The following is a 12568-nucleotide window of genomic DNA, read 5'->3' as shown; positions in this document are numbered from 1 at the left end:
AGATGAAAGATTTGTGAGGGAAAGCCACAAAACCCAGAAGTTATAAAGTACATTTTAATAGATATATAACCACCAACCATCTAAATATAAAATATATCTACATCAAAAATATACAAATAGAAAAACAAAAAACTGAAAGATAAAGAAATTAACTATACCTTTTAAGAAATATGAAAAGGCTGTATTTTGTTGGTATATAAAACACATTAATCAAGAAGAAAAATAGAAACATCAAAATAAAAAAATATGCTAATTACATAAGCAGGCAATTAATGTGAATGCAATAGGTAAGTATCAGAAAATGTGCTTAGGCTTTCCTAATAATTAAGTAATTTTATATATTTTCAGTAGAAGATATATAATTTTGATGTTCACATCTAAATCAGCTGGTTGACATTAAATCAGTGCAACATTTTAGGACAGCTGTGTGTGAATGCAATTAAATATATAGTAAATTTAGAGAATGGATAATTTTTTTTTCTTTTTTTTTGGGGGGGGGACAGTCTCCCTCTGTCACCCAGGCTGGAGTGCAGTAGCACAATCTCGGCTCACTGCAACCTCTGCCTCCCAGGCTCAAGTGATTCTTTTGCCTCAGCCTCCTGTGTAGCTGGGATTATAGGCATGTGCTGCCATGCCTGGCTAATTTTTTTTTTCCTTTAGTAGAGATGGGGTTTCACCATGTTGGCCAGGCTGGTCTTGAACTCCTGCCCTGAAATGATCCACCCGCCTAGACCTCCTAAAGTGCTGGGATTACAGGCACCGTGCCTGGCCTGGAAGTTGAATTTTTTATATGTAGTTACCTATTTTAAATGTTCTACCATAAATATTTCTGAGCGCTATAATTAAAGTTGTAGTTCATTATTTTTAAAAGCAGCTTTTGTTGCTGATAATGATGACACAACAAAGAGACTTTTAACAAGGTAAGCCAAAACTTAAACTTATTATTTCTATCATTATTAGTTAGCTACCTTTTTATGGCAAAGAGCTCATATTTAAAACAACTTTACAACAAAATTAAAAAGCTAGCCGAGAGTGGTGGCACATGCCTGCAGTCTCAGCTATTCCGGAGGCTGAGGCAGCAGAATCGCTTGAACCTAGGAGACGGAGGTTGTAGTGGGCCAAGATGGCACCACTGCACTCCATCCTGGGTGACAAAGCGAGACTCCATCTCGGAAAAGTAAAAAAAAATAAAAATAAAAATAAATAAAAAAAAGCTTTACAACAAATCAACACTCAAACATTATTGTGAGACTATTTTACGTTTTCATCTTAAAAATGCTTACTGAACATAAACTCATGCTACTTGACATTTTCAAATAAAATATTTATTTTTATAACATCATTTGCCAAAAATAAGCAAGCCCTTGTTATTTATGTTATTAAAATGCCCTATGCCCCAGTAAATGTCTTCCATATAATATGCGAATTTTTCTAGCTTTCGTTGAAAATGTAGACACTGGAATGAAAGAAAAAGATGGCAATCATGACAATTAGGTTCTAGTATTCCTGATTGTATGGCAAAAAGAGAAGTCAGAAAATGTCTTTGCAGACATGTAGTAAAAGAATATGAGGTTCCAGTGATCTCCACCTAAACTATAAGCCTGTAAAAAATACATGTTTTCCTTTTTCATAAATGAGCACCCGACCTCACTAAGATACTCTAATTGAAGGCTTTCTGTGATTCATTGAGATTTACTCATTTTAAAATGCAAGATTACATTAGTGCCACATTAGGTGACTTCTATTTATCTCTAAATCTTTTACTTATTTTCTGCAAGTCTGTATCATAGAAGTAATTTAATTTTGCCCTAGGGAGACTATTTCTCTTTTCCAGAGAATAGCCACACACTGGAGAATTAAGATCAGGTATTCATGAAATATATGCAAAGCACACTCAGACTTATTACCCCATGGATCTACTAAAGGAGATTTAGTGTGGAGGAAAGATATGTTTATTATCATTTGCTGTACATTCACAGGGAGATTGATCAAAAAGAATGTACTGAGTACTCAAGAATTTATAATTATGGTAGGCCTTTTATTATAACACATGAATTTTTTATTCAGTCTGCATTCATACAGTCTCCATTCCTAGAAAGACCTACAGAATATACAATGATGAGGTTCAAATCCTCTATTAAGAGGCAAAACATAGCTATTAGTCTGAATTTAGAAATATATGGCCCCTAAGTTTTACTCTGAACCACCCTCAGAAGAGGCCCCAGAAATATTTACAGCTGAATTAGTCACTGAGATTTGTCTCTTTCTGGTGAAGATAAGACTGTAAAAGAAAACTTCGCTTTTCATCTGACAGCCTTATTTTATTCTTGGATTAAGAACATGGCTTCTGGGGGCTAGAAGTCCCTTGTCCAAACACTCACAGGGGATGACATAAATAAGAATTTAACTTAACTCATAGGCATCTTTTTTAATTCTAAAGATGGATGCAAACGCAGATACCCTGTCTTAATTTGGTTCTTCCCTTGGGATGCTTGGGGAAGTGTGGTTCTCCTCTACAATATCCCTTAGCAAGACAGTAAGTGGCTATGTATTTCAGAATAAAATTGTTTGTGTGTGAAATGGAACTGAGCTTTGGCTGACATGATTTTATTCATAGTTTTGAGTTGTTTCTATAGCTGTGTGCAAACCGATGACCTTGAACAAGTAATCTCCGGTGATATACTTCAAGTTCAAAGAAAAAATGTTGAAGTGGAACCAAAGTGACTGAATGTAGTCACTGAGGCAAACATCAAGTAGGGCAATACTCAGAAGGGCAAATATGAAAAAATAACGCTTCTTTTATTATATTGCTTTTCTTCAGAAAAAGTCATACAGTATTTTAATGTTATTTCTTCAACCTAATTGCAAATGGTCAGGTTTCTCTGACAGAGAATTGTTAAGTGAATCATTTTCTTTCTCAAAGCCATAGGATGATTACTATTAATTAAATGCTGCAAAAATTATCCAGTTACAGAATTGCTGTATAAAAGGCTGTTCTTTAAAAGTTCCTGATAGTGTAGCTTGTCCAGTTCAAGCCAAGAGAGTAAAAATAAGGTCAAGATATCTCATTTTCCATTTTTGCCTTGCAACAATACAGATAATAATGCAAAGTGATAAGATGAATTCAGGATAAATGATCTGGCCAAGTCCTTTGAACACAAAGAGACAAATATCAGATGTTTAATCCTTAAAGTTATATAACTTATTAATTTAAATTATATGAAAATTCGAGGCATGCATAAAACATTAAAAGACTATAATACACTCTCCATAATAAAATGATTCAATAGAAAATCTCTGGGAAATTAAGCTTTTATTTTATACTCAAGAATTAAAGCTTCTCACTTGCTTATATTTTTCTTCATCACCTTCCCACCACATTCTTATTGTTAGGCAGACTGAGAACATTTGCTTTGAGTTCACATGAAAGATTTAGTGCTATCTGAACAGACACCTGCCTGTTAATCAAAATCAGTAATTGACCTATGGTTGTAAGTAGTCATTCAACAAGGAGGTAATGCAAAAAAAAAAAATGTAGAAATAAAAGAGGCTTTTAATTCTCCTTCACTTGTCCACTCAGTTAATCAGTACCTGAAGGACCGATCACTGCTACTGGGGCCCTAACATGCCATCAGCATGCTTAGAATTTCTTTACCTAGGCTGTGCTTTTTGTTCACAGCTATCATGTATAAGGTGATAAACAGAACAATGTGATAATAAAATTTTATTATTATTTTCTCTGCTTTGGCTCCAAAGATCAGATTGAGAGCGTCAGCTTTTTACTTGGCTTACTCTTGGTTTAGAATGAAATAATCTGTTATAAATGCGTTTGTCAACGCCAGAGGGCTCTCTGCTTGCCAGCTGTCATTCAGTATGTAGGAAAGTTCACTTGGCATTGTTTTCCTGTGTCAAGAAGAGAGCAGTCCCTCTAAGAATCTTGATTCTCCTTTAGCCAAATCAAAAGAGGGCGGCTCCTTCATGGGCTTGTATCTATTAACTAGGATCTTGCAGGGCCCATCAGCCCCACACCCTGTCATTCTAGTTCTATTTCTCTATATTAAACTGTGTAATTTTATATTGTCTCCTCAAACACAGATAGTCCTCACTTTGTTCTGATATATATGAATTTCAGTTACTTATGGTTTAGTTAAGTAACACCAGTCTGCCAATAACAGGGTTCACATATCGGTTATCATAATGTATTCACTGTGAGTAATTACATTAAGCACAAATTTTACTACTAACTCTTCAGTCCACAAGTCATTACTTAACAGATGCACATCACCATCAGTAACTCATCATGTCAATTCTGTCAAAGTCTGGAGGTGATCATTATCAAGTTCATGCACAGGCTTTTGTGTTTACTCTCTGTCTCCTAGTGATAAGCTTGGTATCATTTTACAAAAAATAAAAAGGATAATTGAAAAAGGGAATCGGCCAACAGAGACGTAAGCGTAGTATAAAAAGGGAAAGTGATAATACTAGAAGTGAAATTTGAATAGCATAACAGACTTTCATACCAAGTTAGTTGAGAATGGCCTCTGGAGATTCAACCTCATCCTTTACTGCCACTACAGGGATGCCTGTTCAAGGGACATGCAGGCCGAATTTGCTCTGAATACATCAAAGAATGCTCTTAGGTAGAAAAGCAGGTAGCACAGGAGGTTGCCCGTGCTGTGACATTGCAAACTTGCACAGAAACTGCCCACTCCAGCTGCTGATAAATTAGATTTGGGTCAAACAAATGTGACGTTTGGCACAAGAAATTTTCAAGAAAAATACAGTAGAGGTTTATTTTCTTCTATAATAACAGTCCTAAAACTCTTTTTTTTTTTTTTTGGAAAGGGCAATAGTAAAAGTCATAAGCTCTGTGGATCACCTTGTGTGTTTCTTTCTTGCGACCACATGACCACTATAGAGTGAACACAGCCTTAGACAACAGGTAAACGAATAGGTGAAACCCAATGAAAGTTTATGAACAATAAAATTTGAATTTTAAAAAATAAAAATTTCATTATGAATTTTTTTTGCAATCATTGTAATGTACAAACTATTCTTAGTACATAAACCATACAAAACAAATGGTAGGCTAGATATGGTCATAGTTTGACAAACCCTGCTTTTAAAATATCCATAAATCATAAATTATTAGGAGAAAATAAAAATTAAAAAGCTTAACAAATGTTCCCTCGTCATAATAATTTACTTATTTATGTCTTCTTTTTTTTTTCTTTTTTTGAGATAGAGTCTCACTCTGTCGCCCAGGCCAGAGTGCAGTGGCATGATCTTGGCTGACTACAACCTACGCCTCCCAGGTTCAAGCAATTCTCATGCCTCAGCCTCCCAAGTAGCTGGGATTACAGGTGTGTGCCACCATGCCTGGCTGATTTTTGCATTTTTAGTAGAAATGTGGTTTCATCATGTTGTCCAGGCTGGTCTCGAACTCCTGACCTCAGCTGATCCACCCTCCTTGGCCTCCAAAAGTGCTGGGATTACAGGGGCGTGCCACCACACCTGGCCTTGGTCATAATACTTTAAAGAGCTCTTCATTTTTAGAAAGAAATTAATTAAATTTTCAGATAGCAACTTGTATATCTGATTTAACTTACCAAAGTGGCCTTCCCTTCTACATAAAATATGAGCACTGTCCCCTCATTTTGTACTCTCCATTCCCCCATTTTTACTTTATACTTCTGCACAAATAAACATCACATAAACTATTTTTTTACTAACTTTTTTGCTTATGGCCCTATTAATAGAACTTAGGCTAACACATGGCAGAGATTTTTATAGTTTTGTTCACTAGCACTAAAAACAGTGACTAGGCCGGGCCCAGTGGCTCATGCCTGTAATCCCAGCACTTTGAGAGGCCAAAGCAGGCAAATCACAAGGTCAGGAGTTCGAGACCAGCCTGGCCAACATGGTGAAACCCCACCTCTACCAAAAATTAAAAAAATTAGCTGGGTGTAGTGGTGGGCACTTGTAATCCCAGCTACTTGGGAGGGTGAGACAGGAGAATCGCTTGAACCCTGGAGGCGGAGGTTGCAGTGAGCCGAGATCACGCCACTGCACTCCAGCCTGGGCGACAGAGGGAGACTCTGTCTCAAAAAGAAAAAAAAAAAAAGAACAGTGACTAGAAATTAGTAGGCACTCAATGAATATTTGTAGCAGATTTAGATAATCCCAAAGGAATGAGTTTATAATCTGGAAACCCAAGAAACATATAAGGAGCAGACAGAAAGGATACCATTTTAATTATATTTCAAAATTAATAATTTCTAATTATTGAAACAAACATTTTTAAAAGGTCATGTTTTTGATTTGGGAGAAAATACCAGCAGCATTATCAGAAAGTGACATTGTCTATTCAACACATGAGCACCTAAACAAATAATTGTATGATACGATTCTAATTAGTCAGACTTTCAAATATATGAAGTCATTACTTATTTCTACCCACGCTTCAGAGGTGGGCATTGCAATGGTCACCAGTAGAGATTCTTGAGTCACTTAAAAGGAATAGCTCCAATAGAGCCAGTTACAAAAATATTACAAGTTATATGCAACAAAAATACCTCAGATTACAACCTTATAACAATAGGCCAAGTATCTATTAAGAATAGTATAATATTTGTGAAAATAATGATGTGTATAATTGCTATAAAATATACTCAATTATATTAACCTTATAATATAGAATAACTGGTTTAATATAATTACCTGATAAAGATTAAATTGATATTGATATTACATTTCTAATAAATTCATATTAGAAACTGGACTAGATATATATACATGCATATATAGCACCATCTATTAAAATATTAAATCTAGTGTGGAAATCTAGTTTTAGCTCAGTGTTGTGTTTACGATACAAAATAAAATACTTTGTTTTCTTTTGTATAATTCACTTTTATACAAAATACAAAATAAGTAATTAACTGTATTACTCTATTCCCCACACTACATGGATACTGGGACTTTCTGAAGCATTAGCATTTTCACTTCTCTTACCTCTTGCTTGCTTACTCCAGAGAAACTGAGCTTGGCATCTCTCTAATCATTGAAATTGTCTCTCTCTCTCTCTCGTATGGTTGGATTCCTTGAGTAATCTGTATAGTTGATATGACTCCAGTGTAATAGAGTAAATTAAATGTTCTTATCCATTTGGGTATTTATTAATAAATTTTGCTCTCGGTATTAAGTCACCTTTTGGTGTGTATATCATTATGTGTGTATATATATATATGTGCATATATATGTATGTATATAAGTCTACAAGTGTATGTTTGTATTTCTGAACCACATTAAGTACTGCATGCTCATAGAAGCATCCTTTAAAAGTCAGACATCAAGACTACTTGAGTGTGAAACAGTGCTAACATAAAATTTTTCAAAAGCTTTGACATTAAATAAAAATACATCCTATAATTCTGGTATAGCAAAGAATGTTTCTATGTATAAAATTTCCCAAAAGTCCAGGTTGTTACACAATATATGAAATGTTATTAGTAGAAAAGACCACAAAAAAGCAAATAGATTTATTAATAAATAGCCATAAGGAAAATAACACTATGTTGTAATTCACTCAGTGACATATTGACACAGTTCCCAAAAAGTAAGACAATATTTTCTCTGATGTTTTTCGTGAATACGTTTTTTACAAGGTGAATGACTTATAATCAGCATATATGTGCAGTGACCACAAAAATACTTGTACATGACTGTTTACATAAGCTTTATTTATAATAGCTAAAAGTGAAAATATTTCAGGTTTTCATCAACAGGAGAATGGATAAACAGATTACTATTAATTAATTAAAAAGAAGATAGGGATATGCACAACATAAATGAATTCCAAAAATAATACGCTAATTGAAAAAATGTTAGATAAAAGAATACAAAATGTGTGATTTCCATTTATCTGAAGTCTACAAATAGGCAAAACTAACGTAGGTTGAAAAAATATTCAAAGGAGTAGTTGTCTTTGGAGATGTGGAAGGTGAAATTGACGGGGAAGGAATATGAGTGTGCTTTCTGGGGTAGTGGTAATGCCCTATCATGTTTGGTGTTTGGTTTACATACCTGTATGCATTGTGAAAACTCACTTAAAGGACCACTTAAGATTTGCACATCTCAATGAATGTAAATTTTGCCAAAAATATCTTTAAAAAAATTGAAATCTAATGATAATATGTATCCAGATGTGTTTAGGATCAGGTTCATTCATGTTTTCAATTTTGAAATGCATTGAAAAATTGATGAGTGATAGAAAAATGATAGATGGATACGTATGTGATAAAGCCATGTTGCATACTAGTAACAATATAATTTAGAGGAGAATATGGATGTTAACTATATGATTGTTTCTCACTTTTTTATGTTCAGAAATTCTATAATATGTTGATAAAATAAACATGATTAAAAACAGCTTTTTTCTACATCATTGAATTGGTCAGGCTACTGAGAAGCCAGGGATGGGAGGATTTTAAAGCAGGGTGAGATAAGCAAAGACAAAGGGGATAAAAGAAGAAAGACATCAAGCATAAAGCAATGTATGCGTATGAGTAGTACTGGGAGCGGAAGGGAGCTTCAGATCTGGGGTGGTGAGTGGTAAAATATGATAAAGTTTAGAAGTATACTGGCAAGAAATTTTTGATGGAAAGAAAATAGGAAAAACCTGCCAGTTAAATTACGTGATGAAGAATAGTTTTGTCATGGGCAAAGAATATTAGTCCTTACCTGGGGAATGGGGATCTAATGAAGGTTTTTATTGTATTTTATTTATATTTATATTTTGTATTTTAATGATCATGCTAAAAGTCATGATAAATTAATTTGATAATAGAGAGCTGGGTGGATGCGACTGGAGAGAGAGACTGGAGATAGGGAGATCACTATCTAACGTATTTCTGTGTTGTAAGAACAAATAAATCCATTTAAGAAGCGCATGTTTTATACCAGGACTACAGGGCTGAGGTGATAAAGTTTCAACTAAGGTAGTAGAAATGTGGATGTAAATCAGACAGCCCTTGATAACTGATTAGCTACAGAGGGCAGAGCAAATCTGGTAACTGAAGTCTGAAGCCAAGTTAGATGGAAATATTGCTGATAGGGTATATCCCAGATAGTATATTAATAGTTCTCTGACAGTAGGAAATATAATGACCTTGTATTGAATTATAGAAGTTTTATTTGACATTTATACAATATGGCCTAGAAATACTTACAGAAAAATAAGATTTATTTATTTTGTGTCTTAAAGTTGCTTTTGTTAAGTGAACATTATGTTAAGTGAACTAAACTAGGCACAGAAAGGCAAATACAGAATGATCTCACTTTTGCATAGGAGCTAAAAAAGCCAAACTCATAGAAGCAGAGAGTAGAATGGTGGTTACTAGGAGCTGAGAATCTAGTGGTGAAGACTGGAGAAATGTTGGTCAAGGAACACAACATTTTAGTTTGGAAAAAGGAATAAGTTAGAGATCTATTATATAATAGTTCTCTACGACATGACTGTAGTTAGTTACAATGTATTGTCTATTTGAAAGTTGGTGAGATCACGCCTGTAATCCCAGCACTTTGGCAGGCCAAGGCAGGCAGATCGCATGACCTCAGGAGTTGAAGACCAGCCTGTCCAACAGGGTAAAATTTTGTGTCTACTAAAAACACAAAAATCAGCTGGCCATGGTCGTGGGTACCTGTAATCCCAGCTACTCAGGAGTCTGAGGCAGGAGAATCGCTTGAACCTGGGAGGCAGAGGTTGCAGTTAGCCAAGATTGTGCCATTGCACTCCAGCCTAGGCAACAAGAGCAAAACTCTGTCTCAAAAAAACCCCTAGCTGTTCTCAGCAGGGAAAAATATTTGAGGCAATTTATATGTTAGTTATCTTGATTGATAACTTAGTCGATCTCAATCAAGATGACTTAATCAACTTAGTTATCTTAGTTACCTCAAGATCAACTTAGTTGATCTCAATCAAGATAACTTAATCAACTTAGTTACCTTGATTGAGCCATTCCACAATATACACATATTCAAAGTATCATGTTTTAAACCTTAAATATATAAAACCCTTATTTTTAAATTGAAAAATAAGTAAAAGTTTTTTGTTCACATAAATAATGTGTTCTTTTAAGAGAATATATGGCCATGAAATTTCAATTTTAAAAAAAGAGTGTTTAGGATACTTATAGTAAGATTTTTATTTTAATAAGAATGTATTAATTGAGACCTTTATAAACTTGTATTCATTTTTCTGGACATTCAATTTCTAGACAAATGAATTTTGTCTAGAAAAATTTTCTGGACATTCATATGTACATTTTTGGACATTTAAAGATACTAATTTCATCGTTCTTCGTGCTTATAATTAGAATAAAATTTTAAAATGTGGGCTGAATTTTAATGTAATATCTGTTACATTAGAGTTTGAAAGCATGTTATTAAAAGGTAAATCTCAATGGAAATTAATAAAACAGAATTTGAAAATAAGGTAAAATTATAATATATTTATAATTTTGGTATATAAAATTAATTTATAAAACATGAAATGGAAATAAATACAATAGAGCATATTTAATTTTTTCAATTATATAATTTCTTATATTTCAAATATGTTTTCTAAAATCATAAGATAAGGTTTATTTAGCTGGCCTGAGATTTTTTCCTTCACACACTGCACTTGAGAACTGATTCTCATCTTCAGTAAAATTTTAAATAAAAATAATATAATAAGAATTAATGTATGTCAAGTATTTAGCGGGCCTTTTAAAAAAGTCATTCTTAGTGTCAGGGCATGGTGGCTCACGCCTGTAAGCCCAGCCCTTTGGGAAGCCAAGGCGGGCGGATCACAAGGTCAGGAGATAGAGACCATCCTTGCCAACATGGTGAAACCCCGTCTCTACTAAAAATACAAAAATTAGCTGGGTGTGGTGGTGTGTGGCTGTAATCCCAGCTACTTGGGAGGCTGAGGCAGGGGAATCTCTTGAACCCCAGGAGTCGGAGGTTGCAGTGAGCCAAGATCGTGCCACTGCACTCCAGCCTGGTGACAGAGTGAGACCCAGTCTCAAAAAAAAAAAAAAAAAAAAAAGTTATTCTTAGCACATCTCATCATTAACAGGTTAAATGTGAGCAAAAGAGAAGAAGAAATAATACAAATTTTGGAATTACACAAAATCTTAGATTAAAACTCTACTTACTAAATGGTAGAAACTAAGAAAGTTTCTTAATCTCTTCAAATTCAAAATGGGCTTGGAAAACACTCGCAAGATAAGTTTGTTGTTGGAAGTAAATAAAATTTTGTATATCGTGGTGTTTGGAAGGAAGTATTTATAATATATGTCATTGATGTGAAAATGGCAGATAGGATACAGGACTAACTTGCAGCTCCCACTTGGATGGACAGAACAGCAGAAAAAACATAATGAATTTTTGCTCGAAGAACTAATGCAGGAACATAGCAGGAAAACCAAAGGAATTCACAGACCATTTGAAAGAAGTGGCTTGCCACAGCACACTCCATGAACAGCTAGAAAACTGTGAGTGCCCAAAATGTGACAGGGGAAAGTCCGCCTCCAAGCACATATGCTCACCTGACTGAGGGAACCTGAAAATCCAGATCACAAAGGAAGTATTTAACCTTATCTAGAGCTGAAACAAATGTAGAGAGCCAAGTGAAATATAAAAATAGAAGAAGAAGTAGGATGAGCCCTGTAGGCACTCTCGGTACCCAGAGAAACCATTTCTAACTTCATCTCACAGGGGTTCTTGGGGAAAGCAGCCAGTGGAATTGGGAAAGGACCACAGGGAGAAGGAAACCTCCAGCTGAACTTTCTAATAATTTTGACTGAACACCAATATTCCTGGGTACAATCCAGGGTTGGAGTGCAAATGGGAAGTACAGGCCATAGGAACACAGAGGCTAAAGCAAGTGGGGAGGGATGAGGCCTAAAAACCTTGCTGGCTTTCTCAGCAGGGAGGTTTGTAGCCTGGGGCAAGATCTCAGCCCTGCTTATCAGCTGCCTGGATATAAACTCCATGCTGATGGTGGGGCAAGATGGGAATAAGGCTGGCCTTGCTGGCTGTGTAGGACCTGGGTGAGGCCCGTCATTGCCAGCTTTCCACCACTTCCCTGGCAACCTGTATGACGCAGCAGAAGCAGCCATAATCCCCCTGGGAAAGTAACTCCATTGGCCAGAGAACCACACCTCCATCCCCCACAGTGGCCACAGCAAGCCCTGCCCAAGGAGAGTCTGAGCTCAGATATGCCTAACCCTGCACCCACCAAGCCTTTCTCTACCTGCTTTGGTAGTCGAAATGAAAGATATAATCTCTTAGGAGCTCTAAGGCCTCGCCCATTGCCTGAGAAACCCAAAGTACACTTATCCAAGAAATCTTAGGGCAAGCTTGTATCAGCTGATGCTCTCTTGAAAGTGCCACCTCCTGGCTGGAGGCCAAGAAACTGCTAGCACAACCAGCATTTGAGGAAACCAGCACACTAAACACAACTACAACCAAGGACCCTCACACAATTCACTTCACTCCCCTACTACCTCAGCTGGAGCAG

The 12568-nt window shown here is 35.6% G+C and overlaps 1 protein-coding gene across 2 annotated transcripts in view; it reads right to left on the bottom strand.

The window, feature by feature from the left end:
* KLHL1 (kelch like family member 1) overlaps positions 1–12568 on the bottom strand; it is a 413312-nt gene that overhangs the window by 114450 nt on the left and 286294 nt on the right. The gene's annotated exons all lie outside the window — the stretch shown is intronic.

Source organism: Symphalangus syndactylus, chromosome 15 (assembly GCF_028878055.3).
Source record: "Symphalangus syndactylus isolate Jambi chromosome 15, NHGRI_mSymSyn1-v2.1_pri, whole genome shotgun sequence".
Lineage (NCBI taxonomy): Eukaryota > Metazoa > Chordata > Mammalia > Primates > Hylobatidae > Symphalangus > Symphalangus syndactylus.
The sequence above is the reverse complement of the archived record's forward strand: the minus strand, read 5'-3'. Positions and strand labels throughout refer to the sequence as shown.